The sequence below is a fragment of the Ambystoma mexicanum genome, chromosome 10 (assembly GCF_040938575.1).
Source record: "Ambystoma mexicanum isolate Mex_15411 chromosome 10, UKY_AmexF1_1, whole genome shotgun sequence".
Lineage (NCBI taxonomy): Eukaryota > Metazoa > Chordata > Amphibia > Caudata > Ambystomatidae > Ambystoma > Ambystoma mexicanum.
In genome coordinates, this window is record NC_090932.1 from 1624939711 (window position 1) to 1624963023 (window position 23313).

Here is a 23313-nt window from a genome sequence, read left to right on the forward strand (position 1 = left end):
CTATATTCTCCATCCTATCGGTATCTAGGTGTTGAAATTGAACCGCTGGGCGATTATTCCCTGTGCAGACAAGGGCGAATAACTAGGGCGCAGCAAGTAACAGCTTTAATTGCGTCATTTACCTGCAAGCAGGCCGGTTTTACCCTATGGGGGACGAGACACTTATACATTCAAGTGTTTGCGCCCATGATTATGTATGGGCTGGAGGTCCTTACTTCATTCGACCTGGCCTGGCTGCAAGTGATGGAGGGAAAATTTTGGCGACGTATACTGGGATTACCTCCGAGTGTCCCAATGGCCCTGATTAGGCTTGAGTTGGGCCTTCCATCACTTAAAGCACTGGTACTTAAAAAGAGGGCGGGCTTCTATCTCAAGATGAAGAGCAGTTCTCCTAATCCGTTATTGGCTGATATACATCAAGAAGTGAGTAAAAAGGATACCACTTCCCCCCTCCAGAAAGATATGACCAAATTTCTTAGAGACATAGGTTGGACTCAGAGGGGCAACTGTCTCCCAGGACGTTTTAACAGCGCTTGGTAAAAAGGTAGACCTCTGGGACTGGTTAGAGAACTTCTCACACTTGAGTAGTTTAAAGTCTTGTGCTTTTGTTAAATATAGACTCTATAATTTTATGAAGCCCCAAGCCTATTTGTACCTCTGCCCCTCCATAAGGCTCAGACGTTTTATTACTCTGTTCCGTCTGGAGCAATTACCCACTCTGTATAATTTAGGATCCAGGAAAAAGATCTCTGCTACTGAGCAAGTATGTCGTTTATGTAACCTCCCTGAATGCCTGGAGACCGCTAAGCATCTATTGACCGAGTGCTCTGTATTGGGTTCCTCAATTTCTAAATATCTCGGGGAATTTGTGCACGACCCGCAAACTATATGTGAAAGACCATTCTGGCTTTATTGTACTAATACTTCCAATATGCATCTGTATATTGCGTTGTATAATGTATGGCTACAGATCGAAAATGTTATGGGCGCCTTGATTTGAAATGTCCTAATAGGGAGGGTTCACTAATAAACAAGTGACTCTGATTGGGAAGAGGTTATCCTTCTCCTACACAGTTAATGGGTATAGATGCATGACGTCTCTGGTAGGGGTGTATAACTCCTGCATAACCACCACTATGTGTGTGCTAATATGTAGCCAAGGATAACTGACTATATAGCATTTTGTATTTTACTTTACTTTCTCTTTGAAGTATTTTTGATGTATGTAAAGGAACTATGTATTGATGTATATATTTATGTCTTATTTTAAAGAGCTTATTTTTCTATGTAATTTGTAATATGTGTAAAGTTTGAATTACTTTCAATCTGTATCACATTAAAGTATTATTATAGAGCAAAAAAAATGTTTTTTTCCAAAAATATATATTTTTTTTTGGGTGGTGGATGGGTCCCCCACTGTGTCTCCAAAAATGTACCCGTGCCGAGGGCTCGTGGGCCGAGTTACAGCTGTTTCTGTATTGTTATCTTAGGTATGTCTCTCGTCGCCAGTGTTGTGTTCTTCCCTGCCGTGCGCTGGCTGAAGGGAGAACAAAAGGGGGCCTGCCGTAGGGCCCTGGCAGTGGAGCTGCAGAAGAACACACACGACACGCATTCAGGCATGCCAACATTTGTCAGGCTTTGAGAGGGAGATTTCACGACAGCAATCGGGAGAAAGTATTTTTCCTATAGGATTGCATTGGAGTTATAATTATTTTAGGCGGGAGACAGTAAAAGATAGCCCGATTTTTCATTCAAAAATCGTGAGTCTCCCGCCCAAATCGGGAGGGTTGGCATGTATGCGCATTGGCTCTGCTGTGCCCATAACTGCCCGCACGTGCGGTGGGGCGGGCCCTTTATTCACTGGCGCCTTACGTCATCGCGCTCACTGCACGTAAGGCGTACACAACAGGCATGTATGCATAATGAGGTGTAGGATGTTGGAGTTCAGTGGGAAATGTTTGGGTGCATTATTTGATAGCCATTTACATTTATATGAGGCAACCACTAACTGAAAGAACATACTTTCACAGCGTTTTTTAGAACGTGGGTTTTATTTCTAGGTTAACATAAAGTGAAAACGTAAAACACAAATTTTGCACGTTTGTGGTAGCCTCCTCCGTAGGATAGTCCTAGGGTCTGCAACCTTTGGCACTCCAGATGTTTCGGACTACAATTCCCATTATATCTGGCTATGACTACGCTGGGTAGGGAAGATGGGAGTTATAGTCCAAAACATCTGGAGAGCCAAAGGTTGCAGACCCCTGCAGGGATCGATTCTACTGCTTCTATTCCACCAGCATGGCGTACATGGCTGTCTCTCTTTATCAGAACCCCTGCAGTTCGTTCATATCCCTGTCCTCTGTTTTTGTTCATGCCTGTCACTGTGTTGATGTTTGCCCCGCTCTCCACGTCGAGTTGGACCCGGAAGATGAGTCCGTCGTTCCGCCTTCGCCGTCTGGAAACCTTGCATTTAGATTAAGGTTCCGCATTGTGCCAGCTTGAACCAAGCGATCGCGCTGCCTTAGACTTTAGTTCCGGGAATGCAGTTTCTCGGGGGAGGAGAAGATACAGTGCACCTGGCGGCTTAGAGCTGGCTCCAGTGTTGCCACATGTCCACTTATGATAAGCGACTTTGTGCTTGCCTTCCCCCAAAGTCGCTTATATTTTTTTTGCAGGTTGCTTGTTGCGTTTTTTTCTCCTTTTATCACCTCCATTAGGCGTTTCGTTGTTGCGGTTGTTCACTTCACCGCTGCGTCCATGCTAAGCTTCTTTAGAAAGTGAATGAAATGGGAGTTAACTAACTTCCCTGTGGACCCCTGCCGCTACGTTTCTTTAGCAGCACGTGTCGGTGATGCAGCGCTAAAGTGAAGAAGCGCTGCAATAAGCCACGGGGAAGGAAATGGGAGTGAACTCCCCCGTGGCTTGTTGATGGCTTCTGCTGTGGCGCAGGAGACCCCCTGCCAAACTGCATTGAAAAAGCATTTAACTTCCTGGGCAGCCAAGACCACCCCCCTCCCAATCAGCATGTATCGCACAAAAGTGCCTGGCTACGTTCTGATGGGTCACGGGAGGGGATGGTGCAGTCAGGTCAGGACCATCAGAAGGTAAGCTTTGCAGAGGCTGCACAACACGGAGTTCCATGCGACACTGAGATCAGGTCTGGGGTTTATATCTCGGCAACACACAATCTGAGTAAGTGTTGGGGGCAAAGGGGAGTGGCAGTGGCCAAACCCAATCTGGCTTCTTCGTAATATCAGAGCCCATGGTCTTGTACATCGACTCTCTTCACTAGTGTGCTCCACAGATGGCCCCTTTCGTCTCTTGGTAAAGTACTTTAAGACATGACAGCGGCCTGATTTGTGGCAAAATGCATATACTCCATAGATTCAGACAACATTTTAGTACACGTGAAAGGAGTATTTGTAAGCAGGGAATTAACCAGAGGTTGGTCTGAATAGAAGTGGCTAAATTGTTGATTGAGGAACCAGAAACATTATCGTTCTAATCCTGGATTCCCCCTACGTCTGAACTGTGTGATCGTTATCAGATTCCTGCATCTTCTTGTACCTTGGGTTTACAGTGTGGCACTAACTATTTTACTTCGGGGCAGAATGGCAGTGGCCTCCTTGTGGCTTGGGGGCACCCTGAACAAACCAGTACCCAAAAACAATTTTAATGCATGTGTATACATTGAACAACCCCTTCCCCATTAGCTTATGGAATATAGGGAAAAGCTATGTACATAAGAACATGCTTTTACAACTTTTTACGTAGTAGTAGGGTGCGCTATTCTGTTAAAGAAATGATCAATGAAATTTAATGCTTATCAATAATGGAAGCATTGGTCAGAACCAGTTAACTGTTCGAAGCATTTAAAAGAAACGCGAATCTGTCTGGCTCACATATTATATTTACACAGACTGAAAGGAATCATTGCAAATCCACATGTGTGTATAACAGAGAGAGCATACCACTGACAAAGACAAGTTATAAACTTCCCACTGCAGGTTTGGGTGCAACCGTTGCACTCGCTACTCGCAGTGACATTGCCATGCCAGTGCCCAGTGTGGATAGTTGCCGGCGTGCCCCTCCGGCCTGTGATCTTCCTCACCCCCAGCCTATGGAGCTCACGCGACACAGTGCTCTCTGTCTGGGCTGCATGGTCGCACTCGCGTTTATTACGTGCACATGTAGCGGAGTTGCGTCACTCCGCTGCGCGTGTGACTTTAAAGGTGCAGGCACCACACCCAGCCCCAAACTGCTGTTGATTTGGATTAAGCCCCAACGCCAGTGCCTGCCGAGATTCAGACACACTTATCACCTAACAACACTCTCACAACGTGCTGAGGATTGAGGGGGTCATGAGAACTCCTCTTTATTAGCCCTTATACCCAAAGTGTACACTGTGCAAGTAGGTTGTGCTGATGATGGCAAGCTGTGATCAAAGCAGTGTCTTCATGCGGCAAACATTCTCAGTCAGCACGCTACATGCGCAATCGTTGGTGGGATACAGTAACCTGCTTCTATTTTCAGCTGCAAACAAATAGGCTGTCTCGTAGTAAACACTATAAAAATGGGTTTCCTGAACTCATCATATATGGATTACTTTTCATCATATTATTTTTTACTGATCAGGTAATTTTTAGCAATCATGATTTTATGATATAAAGTTATTGTTTTGACTGAATAGCAGAGGTCCTCCTGCATAATTGCATAAGAGTCTGTGAGCCTCATTACGACCCTGGCGGAACGGGTTAACGGGTGCCACAAAAGGATGCGGACCCGTTAAACTCGTTCCGCCACATTACGAGGTCCCCTCGCGGGACCCGGTAAGCACGCCTGGTAAAACCAGGCGTGCTTACCGGGTCCCGCGAGGGGAAGATGGAGCAAACAACGGGCCAACTCGTAATGGCGCGTTGTTTGCTCCCTCTCCCATTCAGCCCTATGAGGGCTAAAATGGGAATGGGGAAGGACCGGGTCCGGGTCCTTGGAGGGAGGAATTACCGGGCCTTCCGAACTCGGAATGGCCCGGTAATTCCTCATTCTGTGGACCCGGACGCGATTTCCAATAGCGGCATAGCTACCGCCGAGGTCGTAATGAGGGCCTGTATCTTGTTTCTGGAACAATGAGCCATGGTGCATGTCGGCAAATGCAGCATTTGGCAATGTGGCATGGGTTTTGGGGGTATGGGAGAGGGTATATGGGTTTCAGGGGTTGCAATGCCAGGGGTGGACTGGCCTATAGGGAACTCTGGAGATTTCCTGGCAGGCCTCTGCAACCTGGGCCTGTTTTGTGTGATACTTCCAAATTCGCTCATAGGAAAAACATTGGGCTTGCTGAAAATCTGTAATATTGGGCCACCTTGAACGTTATTTCCAGGGCCTCTTTTTGTTCCCAGTAATTATTTCCAGGGCTCCATTTGGTTCCCAATCCACCCATGGGCAATGCTCTCTGTGTCCCAGGATCCAAAAACTGTTAGGATGGTCCTGGGTGGGGTGGGCCAATTAATGTGATAAGTACTGCGCCAGTGCTCAACTAGTGTCAGATTTGTTTGTTTGTTTTATTCATTTATAATGCGCACCAGACCTGAGGGTAAGAGGGTGCAGCAGTACAGGATATGCGACGCTTAGGTTACATAGTTACATGATTACACATACTGCTAATAAAGTAAGCAGGTAGTAGCAATAATACAGTAAATTTATATACAGGATATTAGACATTATATAGGTAACATAGCTCTCAATTCACACGCTTTTGGCGGGTGTCACCTGCCTTGTAAAGGTCTGAATCACCCGCTAAGCCTCCTGCACGCCCATTCATTCCAATGGGCGTCTCACCCGCCAAAAATAAAATCTGGTGATTTCACCCGCCTTTGCAGCACAAATGGTCGAGAGCTATGAGGTAATATATCAGTATGGTGGTAGTAAAGTAAGCAGGTAGTAGCAATAATACAGTAAATTATATATAGGATATTATACAGTATACAGGTAATATATTAGCAGGGTGGTAGGGGGAGAGGAGGCACTGGCTAGTTGATCTATTGCTTCAGGTGGTTAATGTAGTTGGATCTGAATTTAAGAAATGATTTATCCTCAAGTATAGTGTGGGGCAGTGAGTTTAGAACAGAGCAAACAAGATGTCTCCAAATCATCAAATCAAGATTCCATAAAGTATTTTTGTGTTACAACGTGCTATGTTTATAATGATGTTTGTGGCTTTTGTGACTTATCGGCATCATTGTAGGTGTGTGCTGGTTTTCTCGGCTTCCTTGTATGGGAGGCCGCTTGTTTTGGGCTTGTTTTGAAGGGGCATGCAGCTTGTTTCTTTCTTCCAGCCTGGCAACGCCGGAAGAGCCACGTCTAGGCAGAGCTGCTGACTGTCTCCAGTGGGGCCGTCGCTGGCCACCGGTTCTCTGGCCGGGCATCGAAGAGTTGGGGTGAGTGGGCGAAGGGCCAGGCTCCCCACTCCCCTTGCGGGCTGTGAGGAGTGGGAGGCTTACACGGGGAGGCGATGCATGAGTGGCACGGACGGGGGGGTGCACTGTTCAGCATGGAGGGGGGGCTCTGCCTATTGGGAACCCTCCCTGTATACCCCCCCCCCACTGCCTGGCACACAGACCGCAGTACCCGATTATTCAGATGGTGGCTCTTCCCCTGTATTGACAGTAGTTGATGCCCAGACCTGGCTCAGTGCGTGCCCATCCTCATTTATGAGTGACCGTAAGAAGCTGCTTTTATTGTGGCAGCCCTTAGCAAGCCTCCCCTTCGTTTTAATAGTCCCCTTTTTATCTGTATTTATAAAGGCTATAACCTAATTGATTACAGTTCGGCTAGGAATTTGGTAACGAAATGAAAGCTGCCACAACTACCCCTAGACTCTCACCTCAATTTATGGGATAAAGATGACATGTAATTGTTTTTCTTCCTTTCTGGAAATAGTTTGTTTACACGAGGCGTTGTGTCGTACCATAGGCTTAACACGTACACTTGTTCTTTGTCGTACAGCGTTATTACACCCAATACCTCTACTTTGCTGGTGTTTGGGACCTTTTAAAGGGAGCTGTCCATATCAGGCAAAATAATCATTCTTGTGATATTAATGGATAGTAAATTATATCAAGATGTACATGTCCTATGTTATTCTTATTTTTAATCAGGTAATTGATTTCAATAGATTATATAACTGTGTTTATTTATTTATAGGGCACACCAAGCCCGAGGGTAACTAGGCGCTGCATCGCAAAAGGTTACAGGTATACTGTAGGCATCAGTTGCTACAGTGGTTAAAACAAGATATATACACGAAATTGCAGGTTATGCACAATGCACATTATTACACAGTAAGTGCAGCAGGATAAACAATAGGGTAACATCCCAACGTGTGTCATGGTACGGTATAAGAGGGATACAGTAATAATGTACAGTATAGACAAATGTGATAATCAAGATTATAACAGCAGGTTTGTGCAAGGATGAGAAGGTGAGGTCAGGCAATCGGGAGGATGCTTGATCTTTGGCTATAAGCCAGGTTAAGGTATTTCACCTGAATTGAGGGAATGTTTTTGTTTTTAGTTTTATGAATTTTATATTTGAAATCACCTTCTTTTGGACTGACATTATATGCGACTACACTGCCTTCAGACAAACCTGCAGTTATTCATTCAAGTCATATATGTTTCTTCCTGGATTTTAACAAGTACACAGTTCCTGTCAACAGCCATCCATGGTGCTAACTCTAAAAATCAGAATGAAGCTTGTAAAATACACAAACCACTTTAACATCAGTGCATCATATTTTACAGAAGAGTGCAACACCCAAATAGGAATATGCATAGGTTATTCAAGATTATTAATACATTTTTTTCATTTAATTCATTTCATTAATTATAAAAATTCTTTCTTTGTTTTAGTTGTACATTACAACTTTTCAAATATATAATAAAACAAGTGTACTGAGATCATAAAAATCGCATTTCTTTAAACAAGTTCATCCCATTCTCTGTTTGACAGGATATGGTTCCTTGTAAAGTGTACATTATTTTCTCTCGAAAACATTGTAAATGCGCATTATTTCCTCTGTAAAATAATTTATCTAAATATATGCATGAAAGGAGACAATGTGGCGAGCACATTAAATAGTGTAAGCATTTGCATTGGTGTATTTCACTCTTTCTGGTGAAGTATAGATTATGAGAGTGGTTTGTATTCTTATTAGCATCGCGTATAGCATGTCAATTTAATTTCTGTGCATCTTTGACAATCTAATGGCACATGGCTTTTTAGATGACAATTCATGTTTACATGTGATACATTGAGTGTGAGTCAGACATTTTATATCTGCTTTGCTACTATCAGATATGCAATTTTTCCTCCTGATAAGCTTGGTTGGTGCATTTTACAAGCTTAGTCTTTGTAGGAATCTGATTGTGGCTATATTTAGCGAGATGTGTTGTGCATTAACAATCATGATCCACATTTGGGTGGGTGATAAGGAAAGATAATCACAAAATAATGTATAGAAGTATTCTTTTCGTAAAGATGTTAGATTACAGCCGTGCACAAGTAGATGTTCTTAGGTTTCAGGATGGATGTCTAAATTGCAAAATCTGCACATGGATTTGAAGGTATTACCCAAATTGTTTGTTTACAATTGTTCAAATTAACAATTGACCGAATTTAAAGGGTCACAATTGACCTTTTCACAATTGACCGTATATATATATATATATATATATATATATATATATATATATATTCTCTATCTCGCTTTGGTAATATATGGGGGGTTGCGTGGGGTTTCCCTCTGCATATATGTTACAATTGACCTTCACAATTCGGTCAATTGTCATTCGAAAAGTTGTAATACAAACAATTTGTATACAACCGGATTTGAACTCTCGATCCTTTCATCAGTCTGCTAGCAACGCTTTTGTCGGCCATAGGTCAAATCGTAATCTCATTAGTTGAGTGCTGTAAGTTTGGTCGGAAATTTCTGTAGATATTTGTGAACTTGGTTAAACTTTTTTGGGAGAAAATTTCCACACTTGAAGACTTTGTATTGAGTGCATTTTTCCCCAGTGTTATTCCAGTCATGATACCAGAGTTTTCGCTTTGCATGTTCAGGGTTGTTGATCAAAGCAGCTTTATCAATATCATCTTTTTACATAGTTGAGATGCAGCATTGTTTCCAAGCGTCTAGTAGTATGTCAAGATTATTATCTACAGTGCATGCTAGAACTGGTATTAGAGTTGAATTAAACATAGCTTTCATTAAACACTTTCTGTATAGCTTTATATATTTCCAACATACAACGGCCCTGAGTGAAATAATTCCTAGTTCATAGTGGATGACGGGGATGTGGAAGCTTTTTGGTAGGGATAGTGTTGTCTTCCAAAATAATCCTTCTAGATAATCCCAGTCCGGCTAGTTTTTAGGGTGCTTGAATTGAGCACCATATGTTACTGCGTGTATGACGTTTTATCTGTAGAATGTTATCACGGGCAGACAAGAGTATTTTCCATATTTTCGGTGAACCAGTCTGGCCTGCAAACATAAGGATTCCATTTTATGTTTCATCTCGGATTTGTAAGGCGCATCAGATCTATAGTCGTTAATGTTTAGCCCCAGGTATTTATACACTTGAATGTTTGCAGGGGTTTTCATTGCTATGGACCACGTGAGCCTGGGGGATTTATTTTCCCCTCTGATACACTGCATTTTCAATATCTTAGATTTAGCAGTATTAAACATTAGCTTATTCTCCGAAGTGTAGTTTTCCAGCGCACAAAGTTGTCTTTGGAAACCAATGGGGGTCTGGTCAGCCAAGACGAGGTTGTCTGCATAGAGAAGCCACGCTATTGGGTAAGGGGCCTATTTGGGTGGAAAGGCTCTGATAGCACCCAGATGTTCACGGATGTCTCTAATGTACAAGTTAAAAAAGAGTAGATGCAAGAATGCATCCTTGTTTAAGCCCAGGTTAGGTGTTAATTGACCGAGATAAAAGTTCTTCTTGGTTTAGCTTCACTCGAATGGTCGTTTTGGTGTAAAATTGTTTCAACAGGTTCAGAATGTATGATGGGCAATCTGCTTCTGTTAATTTTTGCCATAAAAGGGTGTGAGAGATCGAGTCAAACGCTTGTTTGAAATCTATAAATGCAAGATATATCAGTAGTTTGGATATGATTGCTTGCTTTTTAGGGCAGAAATTATTAGTAGGTTAGCAGCCGTGCCTAGCCCACATACAAACCCTGCATACAGCATATCAGCTGATTTCAGCCATTTGCTCAGATCTCCAAGTAACAGTCTTGCATATATTTTTCCAGGGGAGTCCAGGAGGGCAAGAGGTCTATAAATAGTAGGTATGTTTCGGTCACCCTTTTTGAATATTGTAATCAGTATTGATTGTTGCCATGAGGTAGGAATAGTGCCCGTCCGTGTGATTGTTGTAAATATTGCGCACAAGATTGAGGACCATTGCTCAGGATGAGCTTTTAAGGTGGCATTCGAGAGTCCATTAGGTCCTGGAGCTCTTGAGGAGCTCAGTTTTTTTTATTTGCATAAGGATGTCTGTAATGTCAATTCTTAATAAATGTTATTAATATGAGGTCCCGTGGTGTTGATGGCCGGAGAGGGGTCAGTGAATAGTTTGTTAAAGTGACCAACCCAGACTTGTTCGCCTATAGCATTCAAAAGAAGCGATGAAGTCCCAGTATTAGCTCCATCTTTAAGAAGGTTCCAGATTTGGGCACTGTATTTTGATGTTAAAGCTTGGAGCATCCTTTCATTTGATTTTTGAGTGAATTATGTTGGATTAGATAATTCTTGTAAGTAGTGCAAACATTAGCAGCCTTTCTTTTATAGTCCAAGAGGGAGGTAAATTTGATGTTTCTTTTTTTTTTTAGCTCTCCTCATTTTCGCTTTGCCACTGTCAAATGTGTGTGTTTGTCGAAAGGCAGGTCAAGGTCCCGATCGAGGTTTTTGGATGAATAGAGAAAGGGTGTGAGTATACAAAGAGCGCAAAGGAGGGGAAATTTACAACCCAATGATAGGGGGGTCATCCTGCAATTTGTCTAGTAAACTATTTAATTTTGGAATGGTCCATTTGATTCGGTTTCTCCCTTCTGATATTTGCAAAGCAGATTTTTAATATTGTCGGAGGGCACAGGATGTTTGTGTCCAAACTGTTTCCAATATGTTGTGATCACTGTCTACTGTGGGAATGATGGTAAATCTCTCAATATGATTGATTGCTTGGGTTGACATGAAGACAATCTGCAGCAGATTGGTTCTACTTCCACGTTGGACAGGGAGGGGTGTCACCTTCAATGGTTCCATTGAGGAGAGTAAGTTTTTTTTCAGCCATCGGGTTCATCTACTTGGTGGCTCTGGGAGTAAGCATTAGATCATTCACAATGATGCATTTTATATTAAAATCTTCTACAATTATCGTAGTATGATAATTAGGTTCATTTGCGATATGATCCAGCATGAGAATTACATGTCTGAAAAATTCATCATCGGACAAAATAGTAGGGTTCCAATAAAGATTAAGCATAGCAGTGTGGGACGCCAGTGGGTGCAAGGGATTGGAGAACTTCAGTGTCAAGAGTTGGACACATGGATGAGGAGAATTCCAAGATGATAATTTGCCACCTCTAATTTGAGAGCCCGGAGGAGGCCAGCCATGGATCTACATTTGAGTTGTTTGATGGCAGGTATCCAACATATCTCGTAGTTGGGCCACGTGGACTGAGTAGTTATCCAGATTTCCTGCAGGATGATAAGATCGTAAATGTTGAAAGGATGATTTTTTATGTGTTCTCATGAGATGTTTAAATCTTCTGGTGTTCCACACCGCCATTGTTACGACATGTGTCAGGGGATATATCTGGCGTTAATCATTTTTTTAATGGTTGGTATCTTTGATGGCATTTTTGAGCCATGACCATTTTGTTTCTCGTGGGGAGTCATGGTCATTTTGAATACCTCACGTTTTGATGTCCTCTGGTACCTTTGCAATTTATAAATAATGGTTTTGTCTTTTCAAATTTGGATGAGGTCTTTGTGTCAAACGAACGGTGACGTAGGGAGTTATCTGTCTCTAGAGATGATTTGGGATTTTCTGAAAGCTAACGTAAAGCCCTGTTGATCTAATTTGTCTCAAGCCTCCCTATAGTTTCCTGTACAATTTGAGATGGAACCGTTAGGGTCACAGTATTCATCTTTGTGGAGTTAGTGATATAAAGGGATTCAATGTCTTGAGTCTCAATGAGATTTCATTTTTGGATTGCTTTGAAAAGAGCTAATAGGGTTGTTTGATTGGGAAAAGGGTCTCTAATACGTCTGTCTTTCATCGTCAAGGTTAGCATGTCTGTCAGTTTCAGTCTGGATCTCTACCTCTTGTGTTTTCACGATGAGGAGATGTTGGTATTGTTTGTATATATGGCAGGGCAGTGTCGTGGGTTGTTTTCGTGCTTTTGGTAGTGCGTAATCTTTTTTTGTTCTAAGAAAGAAATCATTCTCCATACTTGATTTGCAAGTAAGAGATTTCATTATAGGGAAAGTGCAAAGGATCTTGACTATCTCTGTCTTGAGGTAAGGAAGTAATCAAATAGGTTGAGTAGTTAATCAATTCTTACTCCTCTTCAACTTGTGCGATAGCTGGCTCCATAGAAGGAGAGGAGGGCTTGTTGGTTGAGATTCGTGCTTCTGTCCTTTTGGCTATTTTGTTCAGGTTGCATTTTTGCGATAGTGAGGTTGATTTTATCTCAAACTAGATGTAGGTAGTCGAGACAGGGTAGTCAAGGCACATATGAATTTTTTAAATCTCATGTTGGTTGGTTTTTTGCCAACCAACTGGTTTTTATTTTTTTTCTTAACGCATTACTGGCTTGGTTGGATTTCTTTTTGCCCTTTTGGTGTTGAGACACTTCAAATACAGGTTCCTGCTTTTGTTTGTACGCATTCTACTATAGTTGTTTCATGTACAGGATAAAGTGGTATGCTGTTAATCAACTGAGTCACAACAACAGAGTTCTCAGATGACGCCATACCTACCCAGAGTGTTGTTATGGATTGCAAGTCCATACTAGGCAAGGCCTCCGTGGCTTTGAAAAGTGGAGGGGCATTGCAAAGCTTTACTAGGATCAACTTTTGCTTGGCTAATTCAGATGCTATGCAAACAATTTTGGAGGAAATATTATTCAATAGATGGGTATGAAAATCTGTTCTCTTTTCCAATATTTCATAAAGTTTTGTTAGGCTGTAAAGCCCATTGTCCATAGCTGATAACGTGATTTCGTAGTCAGGGATAGGTACTTGTATTAATCCAAATGACGGTCTCAGGGTAGATTTGGCAAATTACATTGCTGATGAAGCTGATGATTTGAGAGTAGAATTAGGGGAGGTTGAATATAAGAGTGGGGAGTTAGAAAGATTTGACATATGCATATTTGGAGAAATAAGTTGCGTTTCTAGTACTGTGTGCCCCGTGGCTTGTTCTTGCGGTGCCTCTTAATTTGAAGAATCGGAGGCTGAATAGTTTATTCTGACATTTTTCTAGTTGACACATGAATAGACTTTCCGAGCCGGATTTAGTCATGGCATCGTTAAATATTTGAGAATATAAGGCAGGAATGCCTGAATTGTCTCTTGCATGGATGAGAGCTCCATGAATGGTTGATTCATGCATATAACCTCGGGTGCCAGGCTGTCCAATGAGATTCCTTGTGTAGGACAAGTTAATAAGTCCGCATTGGATACATGATGGGTTGGCCGTACATCGGAATCCTTTTCTGGTAGCGGATGCGCGGGTTAGAGAGTTATCAATGGGGCATTTTCCCCTTTGAGGTTAGCTGATTGTGAATGGGCCGGAAGAGTCTGTGTGTTGAGCGATGGATCTTTCCAAAAGCTGTTCTCTAGCACGGTGCGGCCAAAAATGTCTGATATTAGCACTTAAGGATTTAGATCGTTGTACTTTTGTTTTGTGTTGAGGGCTGTTCATTGATTCTCCTAGTTCCACTGCTGTTGGTTGTACAGGGTGTACTTCCCTCAAAAGTTTGTCGGCATGCGAAGGCATGGTCGATTTCAAGGTATATAGCACCATGGTAATGTTGGCTAAAGGAGGGAGATTGGTGACAAAGGCAGAAGCTAGAAGCTGTGGGGAAACAATTACAAAAGCGAGTCCTGTCGGCTTTCCAGCAGAACAGCACTCGCAAGCACTCCAGCAGTGCGCGCAAGCCCGGGTATATGTAGGGCTTCTGGGAGAAGTGGGTGGAGCTTGAGTAGTCGCTGGAAGTAAACAGTAAATTAAGTTTGTTTAGTTAAGGTTTTTTTTTTAAAGCTAAGTTTTAAAGGTCTTGCAGTCAAATGGTAAGCGTACCAAAGATAGATGATTTGCAGTCCCAATATAGGCGGCTCAGCAGAAAGGGGCAATCCAGTCGTTCAGCAGAAAGGAGCAAGGCAGAACGTGCAGCAGAACAGCACTTGCAAGCACTATCACAATTTCTCTTTTAAAACAGCTTTTCAGTGTTATGCCGAGCAATTTAAGAGGGCAGGGTGTTTTTCACTTTTTCAGGGAACTAGTCTATTAGATCCAAACAAACCAATTTGAACAAAACTGGACATATTTAGGCAGGGGTTTGACTTAAAGGGTAGGGAATTGTACCTTGCCATAGGCAGATCCTTGGCTGTATAACAATAGCAGTATGAACAACATAAGTACGAATCACAAAAATAAGATTCTAAAAATATAAAACCATAAAAACATTTCAAAAATATGATGGAACCCACATCAAACCAACATTTCAAAAATACAAAGGAAACCACATCAAACCAATTTCAATAAAAATGTCCTTACAGATAGTACATTCTTTAAAAATTATAATAGAGTCCAGCCCACACGAACTGAATCCACCCATAGCAAGTAAAACAGAGCAGGCTCATAACAACGAAATTCCTGGTCTTGCAACACTGGTTTCAGCGTGTGCTCTCTAATCGGTGTGTGACAGATCTTCTTTGGGTGCTTCACAAACGACACACGATTGATACTCATTCCCATTAGACCAAGGTGCCACCACTGCTTTCAGGTTAATACAGTTAAAGCTCGCCCTGGCAATAACAATACACTGCAAAGGATTCCGGGACCACCGCAGATACTTCTGGAGACCTGGGTCCACAATAATCGTGTTTCCTATTGGCCCGATGTTCGCGTATGACTCCCCTTTTGTCCAAGATATGCTGGAGTAGCCTGGCTTTCACAGTCTTTAAGTCCCGGCGGGACATAACATCTGTCACATAAAAACTTTGGGCGGCATCCACCTCCCCCAAGGAAACCTTTACATGTCTAAGCCAGGGAATCTTCAGGTAGGGGTCCCTGGGCACCGAATATCTAATTAGCTCATGTGTCAGAGCAGCTTTGCTGCTCCCCACAATCTCTGAGCCAATGATTTACATGTTGGGCTGCAATTAGATCACTTAGAAACATGCAGCCCAATTCCTAGTGCACTGCAAAATAAGGAGCCGATAGAGGAAGCCCCAATAATCTTTGAAACAAGGTGTTCTCTACCACCTGGATGTGCTCAGTCTTGCCATACCCCCACAACTCCATGCCATACTTAGCAACAAAGGTAGCTTTGCCATTATATACTTGAGCACTTTAAACATGCCCATAGGTCTAGCCACCCACCCAATTGCCTGTTTAAATCTTGCAGTCTCCTCATTTACATGGGCTTCAGTGCTAAAAGTCGATGAAAATGTAACCCCCAGGTAATCAAAACTATCCACTCTGGGGATTAACATACACCGTTGCTAAACATGGCCTGGAATTCGGGTAGACGCTTCCTCCTACTACAAACCATGACAGCCGATTTTTGGGTATTAACTTTTAGGTACAGGGAGTCCATGAATGCAGAATAATCATCAAGAAGACCTTGCAAGGCTCTTGGGGTACGGCCCAGCAATAGCAAGACGCTATCGTCTACATAGGCCAGCAGTGGCCTACACTTGTGGTCCAACCTAGGCATATCCTATATCGATTTGAGTAAATGGTCATGTAGACCATTTATATACAGGCAGAAGAGCAGGGGGGCACCGCACACTCCACCTGAAAAAAGGCAGTGCAACGTCAGCATACCCCGCTCATCATACAAACAGATGCAATCTCTCCAAAAGATCTAAAAAGATGGACCAAACATTTGGCACTAAGTCCTATTTAGATATATTTTTCGCATTAGAGATGATTTGTTGTCAAGACCTCTCTATACAAAACTATTTTGTATTATATTTGTTTATTGAATTTCATATATTTTTTAACTACAATATTTTGCATATTCTGTGTTCATATTTATCATACTAATTTATGTAAATTTAATAATTGTTCCAACGTTATAATGATATGCAAGGAAATCTATCCAGTGCCAAAAAGATACTACTAGGAAGGAAATGTGCTAAATTAGAAAAGATAAGACTTAATTTTATTAGATCAGTGTTGTATCTGGAAGTATGTCCTTGACCTGCTGGCCATCTACGGCTGAATATAGAATCTTGGTGCATGGGTATGATTGAAAGCTCATAGGAATGTTGGTGAATTCTAATGTTCTGAGAGCAACAGTTGGGGGCCTGAGCAGGAAAGCATGAGTATGACTGGTGGATGGCTGTCTTATGTGTACATATATGAAGACTATCTGAAACATGTGGTAATATGTTAAATAAAGTAACTTGGAAATTTCTAGAGGTGTCTCACAGCTAGTCTTTGGACTACCATCAATGTTCTTTTAGTTACAGTACTGGTGACAAGAATGGGATCAGAACTCTCAGAGAAGCCAAGCTTCTAGAAAAGAGCTGTGTCGCGGGTAGCAGCAAGGACAGACGACCTATCACCCCTCAAGTGTTGCATCTTCTCAGATCTGGGAAAGGGAAGGAGAGCTGTGGGAAGGCCCCATATTGCAACAGGACAGGGCAGCAGCTTCCTGGTAGTCAGCATAGCTCAGGTTTTGTGGATGGCCAATTCAGAGGACTGAGCTTTATTGTTGGGTCCAGCTATGGCATAGGTCACTCCCTAACTTGGTAGTCACACCCTGGATTGCAATGTTAATCTGCTAAAACTGTGGTTTATAAAGCAGTTCAAGCCCAAATTGGACTTTCCAGTGGATTATTACCCTTCCAGCAAAGGTTACCAGAGGTCTTCCTAACCATCAGAACTCGAAACACACCTTTGGTGCTTGCAGTGTATTTAGGTGGATATTGCTAGTGTGCTAGAGGCCAGCACAGGTACAGGATCTGTGACCTGGTCTTCTCAGCGCAACCTGCATCCATGATGTTTACATTGTGTGCACAGAGCCGTAGCTCCTTGGGGTGTCATGGTCCCCCAACAGAAGAGGCTTGGTGGCTGTCGAGGTTCCTTCATTAGCAGCATGGGTGTTGGAGAAGCGGTGAGCTTTACTCTGCTCTTTGCATGGCTGCTTGCTTGTGTGAGCCTACTAGGATCTAGGTTGCGCAAGCAGAATCCCTAGGCTTTTCAGCCCACATCGGCTTTTCTGTACTTGCCCCTGTGTTAAGAGTCCCATTCACTTATCTCCTCTTTGTTGGCCTCTTGGCTTCATGTGCACACTCTTCTTGCTTTTCCTAGTTGGCCTCTTGGATTTGCCACAACGTATCAAAAACCTCTTGCCAGTCTTTGGTCTTGTCGCACTGCATCCTAATAAATAATGCCCATAAAGTTACCTTCAATTCAGTACTTAATGGGCTTAACTTCAAGTTTTCATTCAGTTTGGTATTATGCATAATTGGGCTTTGTTCCGAGTTTTCATTCAGTTCGTTATTCGAAAAGCCTAATTCAAATTATTCCCAAGTATTCATTCAATTCGATAGTCTTTTAGGCTCGCCCCTTGCTTAGAGTGGCTTTCCCTGACGCTCACCGATCATCTGCGTTCCCTGCTGGCGGCTCCTGCTGCTCCCTTCTGCTTCTGAGGTTGGCGGGCCGGCCTCAGCGAGCCCCTCCCTTACGCCGGGTGTAGTCTTGCACACGCCAGCAACTTTGCTGCCTCTGCAGGGACACGGACAGCTTCCTCTTCTGACCTGCTCGCCTGCAGTGCCAGCTGAGCGTTCTCGCAGACAAAGGCTCTCACACCTGTGAAAGCCAAACGGCCTCTCTCACCTTGCGCTCCACAGGTCCTCCGCAATGTCTGCCAGTGTCGTGGCTCCTTCTTATGTTCCACCACGACTGCCTCCTCTCAGAAAGGGTCTCCCACACAGGCCTCCCTGTTGCTCTCTCTGCTGTGCTCTGGTTTTCCATTTATACACCTGCAACCACTTGACAGATTGCAGGTGTGGATTCTCAATTGGGCTTGCCGGGACATGCCTGACCCTAGTCTGCAGGCATCCTCCTCGTCTCAGTACTAGAGTGGTGTACTAAGTTACTAGTGTTCACTACTCCTAGTCGGTTTTTCCTCGTGCCAGTCTTGTCATAGGACAATTGTGAGATAAGGAGGGGAGATCTTTTACAATAGCCCACAGAGGCTGGGGAAGGATTTGGTTGGTTTTCAATAGGAAAAGGGGGACCCCAATGTCTCTTCCTTGACCCTTCCCCTCTTCTCCCCCCCCCCCCCTCTTTCTGCTGCTTCTAGAGTGGTAGTATCTCTGGATAATTTCCTGGTTAGTGGAATAGCGATCCCAATATCCTATAATTGCCTCTGGGATAGAGGATTCTTTCTGGAAGGGAAATGTGGAATACTGTGTCTCGCCTGAGGGCATCTCATTCCCAATCCCCTAAGACCCTCCACCCAGTTGATCCTACCTCGCTTCTCCACCCCCAGGGTCCGGTTTCAAACGCGATGGCCTTCCCTTGGCCACCTGAGAAGAGGCTCCAAGGGGAGTAGTTGTGAGGACACACTCAGTTTTCTCACAAAGGGTACCTTAATAATATATTGCTTATGTAGCGAGGCATTTGTGAGACCCTTTGGCATACAGGGCAATTAAGGCATATTACCGCTGTATTTCCTGATATACCTTGGGCCAAAAGAACCAACTTAGCGTTTGTAATTGTGTCGAGTGTGCGCAGGGGCTGACAGGCTGTGCGGGACCAGGAATCGGAGGACGAGGAGAACGGGTAAGTGTCTGTTGTATGTATGTCTTTTGGATTAGGTGGTGGGGTGAGGGGGCTAGGGCTGAAATCCCACTGGAGGGTGGGTTGTGGAGTGGGATGAGGATGAGGAACAATGGGCGGCTCGACGGGTGAAAAGGCCAAGCTCCCTCTCTGCAGCTCCACTGCGAGGGACTCACCAGCTGATCCCTCGGCCATCAGCTGCCTGCACGAAGAGGATCGTGCCATTGGCAGTCGTCGCACACGAGTGCGCAGAGATGCCATCAGCACTACAGCAGTGCTCCACACCAGCATCAGCTGATCGCCCTGCCGCCGCAGCACCGAGTGCTCATCTGTGCCCCATACAGCCTCCACTGACCCCGAACTACACGGACAGGCCAAGATGGCCGCCGCCGTGGCCACCACAACACCAAGGAATCTCCTTGCCTCCGCCGAGGCCCGCAATTGGTCCTGTGCTCCTGCTCGCCCCTCCCCTCCTGCCTCTAATGGAGGGGGGGCTCACCGGCAGGCAAAGCCGCAGAGGAGCGAAGGCCAGGAGAAAAGGCCAAGCTCCCTCTCTGCAGCTCTCCGCTGCTCGACGGTGCGGATGGTGCCTCCAGGTACGCACAGGCCAACACAAGGTAAGGCCACCAGCCTTCTCGCCTATCAGTCTCACCCACCATGTGTTCCCACCCAGGTCACTGCTATGCGCAACACGCATTGCCAACACAGGAATGCACGACTACGATCACGCACCCTGCCTAGCATTCCTCTCACCTACACTCCGAACATAGGGTACCGGAATACAAGGGTTGGCGTGAGGAGCCAGCCTCTAAGCACCACGCGCTGCTTCACTTAGGCAAACCACAGCACTGATAATGCCACTCACTCGAAGGCAACGTTACGACAGTCTCCCAATGCCCTTACCAACAAACAAAGCCTCATGGATGCCACAAACAATTGTACTTCTATTAACTCTAACTTTGCACATATGCTAAAGCATAAACCCACTGGCTCTCTCTTGCCCACCGCCCATGCTGATGCCGCCCCCACTGCTAATCAATGTACTATGTTGCCTAATGCCATGCATACTGCCCATGCCGCCCCCATATCCTCCTCTTACTCCACCCCACCTGCCACTACCGAGCCATGCACCACCCCGGCCAGCCCGCCCACCGCCACACCGCTCTCTGCTTACACACTCAGATGTGCACTCATCAATGCCCGATCAATACCCGCACACGCACTCGACGTCAACGACCTGCTCATCAAGGACGAACTCGACCTCCTCATCCTCACTGAAAGCTGGCTCAACGAAACATCAGGCCCAGCCCTATCCCTGGCCATCCCTCCTGGGTACTCCATCTTTAGGAAAGACCTCACCTTGCAGAAAGGTGGTGGCGTTGCCCTCATCGCCAAGGAATCCCTTACCATCAGAGAAGCTGGAGGCTCGCTTGACACTAACTGCGACTACCTCCCTCTAAAAATTGACGCTTCTCCCAACTGCCCCATCTCACTGCATATTGTTTACAGACCCCCAGGCTCATCCCCTGACTTCCAGGACACCCTTATTCACCCTCTGTCCAACAACATCAAATAAACTTCACGGGTTTTACTCCTGGGCGACCTCAACCTAGGGCTTAACGACCCCAAGGACCACCCGGCAAAATCCCTCAAGAAAGCCCTGTCCAACCTCGGCTTCACACACTCCATCTCTGGGCCCACTCATGTAAAAGGGCGCTCCCTCGACTGGATTAGTCATCACAACTGCTCCATTCTCATCACTGCCAACACCCCCATCCCTTGGTTGGACCACCACTACATCCAATTCACCCTTTTAACCAGGAAAGTGGCCCTCTTCACCCCCACCCCCCTACCGTGCCCAGCAACCTACGCCAGGAGCTCTCGCCTTCTCACGGCTGAGAATCTAGCACCCTACCTCCTCAACCCTGCCCTCCAGGTTCCCTCCTCTAACGACCCCGAAACCTTAGCTGACACCTTTTAAGGACATCATCACGTCAGCCGTTGACACTATTGCTCCACTGACCCTAAAAAACGCAAAAAACGCCAAACATGCCAACTCGTGGTTCTCCAAAGAACTTCGTGAACAACGTGCGCAAAAAAGGACGGCCCTCTCCGCCTGGAAAGGCAGCCCCTCTGAGGCCACCAAACTGAAGTTCAAAACAATCTCCAAATCTTATAAGACTAACATTACCCTAGCGAAGGCCGCCTCCTTCAATACCAGGATCGCTGAAGCCAAGTCAGTGTCCAAGGAATTATTCACCATCTTTAGGGAACTCGAAAAACCATCTGCCCCCTCCCCTCCATCAATCATCAAAGATGACAAGTGGTGCAACAGCATTCAGTCGGCCATGCTCGACAAGCTCAACACCCTCCAAACAAAAATCTGCGGCCACCAAAAAGCCCTCTCCAACCTCATAGCCAAATTGCACGCTGAGACACTCCTCAGGACCAGCGCCTCCCCGCTATTTGAATTCAAAGATGTCACCGAGCAAGAGGTTATTACCCTGCTCAACTCCATCAAACCCTCCAACTGCAAGGGCGACGCCTGCCCAGCTAGTCTCATCAAAGACTCAGCACCCATCTTAGCCCCCTTCCTCACAGCTTTTATCAATTCCTCCTTCCAGTCAGGCCAAGTCCCATCCGGACTCAAGGAAGCTTGGGTGCGCCCGCTCCTTAAAAATCCCTCTCTGGACCCCGCAGTCCCTGGTAACTACAGACCGATTACCACTGTACCCTTCCTCCTCAAAATCCTGGACAAAGCAGCTTACCTGCAAGTCCAGCAGTTCCTAGAGGATAACCGGCTCCTAGGCCTGCGGCAATCTGGATTCCGCCCACGGCACGGCACCGAAACGGCCCTCCTAGACCTTAAGAATCAAATGGACGATCTTAGAGATGCAGGCAAACTTGCCCTCCTATTGCTCCTTGATCTATCCGCGGCCTTTGATCTCGTGGACCACAACACTCTGTGCCACCATCTAGCCACCCAAGCCAACTTCTCCCCGAAAGCCTGTCAATGGATCACCTCCTTCCTCAAAGAAAGGGCCATGAAAGTCTTCTCGGAGTCTGCATCCGCCACCCCGAGTCTCCTCACTTGCGGTGTTCCCCAGGGGTCCTGTATAGCTCCAACGCTCTACAACCTCTTCACAAGGCCCCTGTTCTGCATCCTGGACTCCCTCGGCATATCCTACACCAATTACGCGGATGACACACAGGTACTCATCCCACTCACGGGCGACTACCTAGCCGACACCAACACCCTCACCACTATCTACTCCACCATCCAGTCGTGGATGGCAGAAAATTGGCTCTGCCTCAACAGTGACAAAACTGAACTCCTCCTCATCGGATCACCGTTCACACTGGGCAACCTTGGAGACCAGTATTCATCCTTCACCATCAACAACATTCCTATCAAGGTCTCAAACTGTGTAAAGACCCTCTGAGTCTATCTCGACTCCGACCTCTCAATGGATAGACAGGTCAATGCTATCGCCACCTCCTCAGCCTACTACGCTGAAATCCTCAACGCGGCTAGACCCTTCCTGGCCCGCCACAATTGTCTCACCATTGCCAGGGCAATTATTGGGTCAAGGCTAGATTATTGCAATGCCCTCCTCGCTGGGACCTCCAGCTAAAACATTGCCAAACTGCAGCTAGCTCAAAACACTGCGTTGAGGGCAGCCACATGTACCGCCAGAAGAGACCACATCTCTGAAATCAGAAGGCAAGCCCATTGGCTCCCTGTCAAACAGAGAATTGTCTTCAAAACGCTTGCCCTCCCCCACAATTGGCTCCACGACCTTGCCCCGCCTGACCGACAGAATCACCAGGCATACGGCCAACAGACCCTTAAGATCACACTATGTCAACACGATTGTCACACCCACCTCACGAAAGGTGCGAGCTGGAGGCTCCAGCTTCCCCACCCAAGCAGCCACGCACTGGAACGCCCTGCCACCTCACCTAAGACGGATTGAATCACACCTAGCCTTCCGCAAGGCCATTAAAACTAAACTCTTTGTCTGAAAATATATCCATCATGAGGTGGTTCAACAGTTCCTTGCATTTTGTGCCGTTTAACAATGCTTTGCATGTTTGTTCCTTTACCTGCCAAGAGCCCATTGGGCACCCCCTGTAAATTGAATCTTCGCATTTTCTGTAACAGCGCCTCGATGCCTTATGGGCTGCAAGCGCGCTTTATAAGAGCAAA

The 23313-nt window shown here is 45.2% G+C and overlaps 1 protein-coding gene across 3 annotated transcripts in view; it reads left to right on the forward strand.

Annotated features, from left to right (window-relative positions):
- The first annotated feature begins 6314 nt into the window (after window positions 1-6314).
- GOLGA3 (golgin A3) overlaps window positions 6315-23313 on the forward strand; it is a 594692-nt gene continuing 577693 nt past the window's right edge. For 2 of the 3 annotated variants that reach the window (XM_069620008.1, XM_069620009.1), the window contains exon 1: window positions 6319-6437. The gene's annotated coding sequence lies outside the window, so the exon portion shown is untranslated. Of the gene's footprint in view, window positions 6438-23313 lie in introns of all 3 variants that reach the window. The other variant, XM_069620010.1, reaches the window with a different exon arrangement.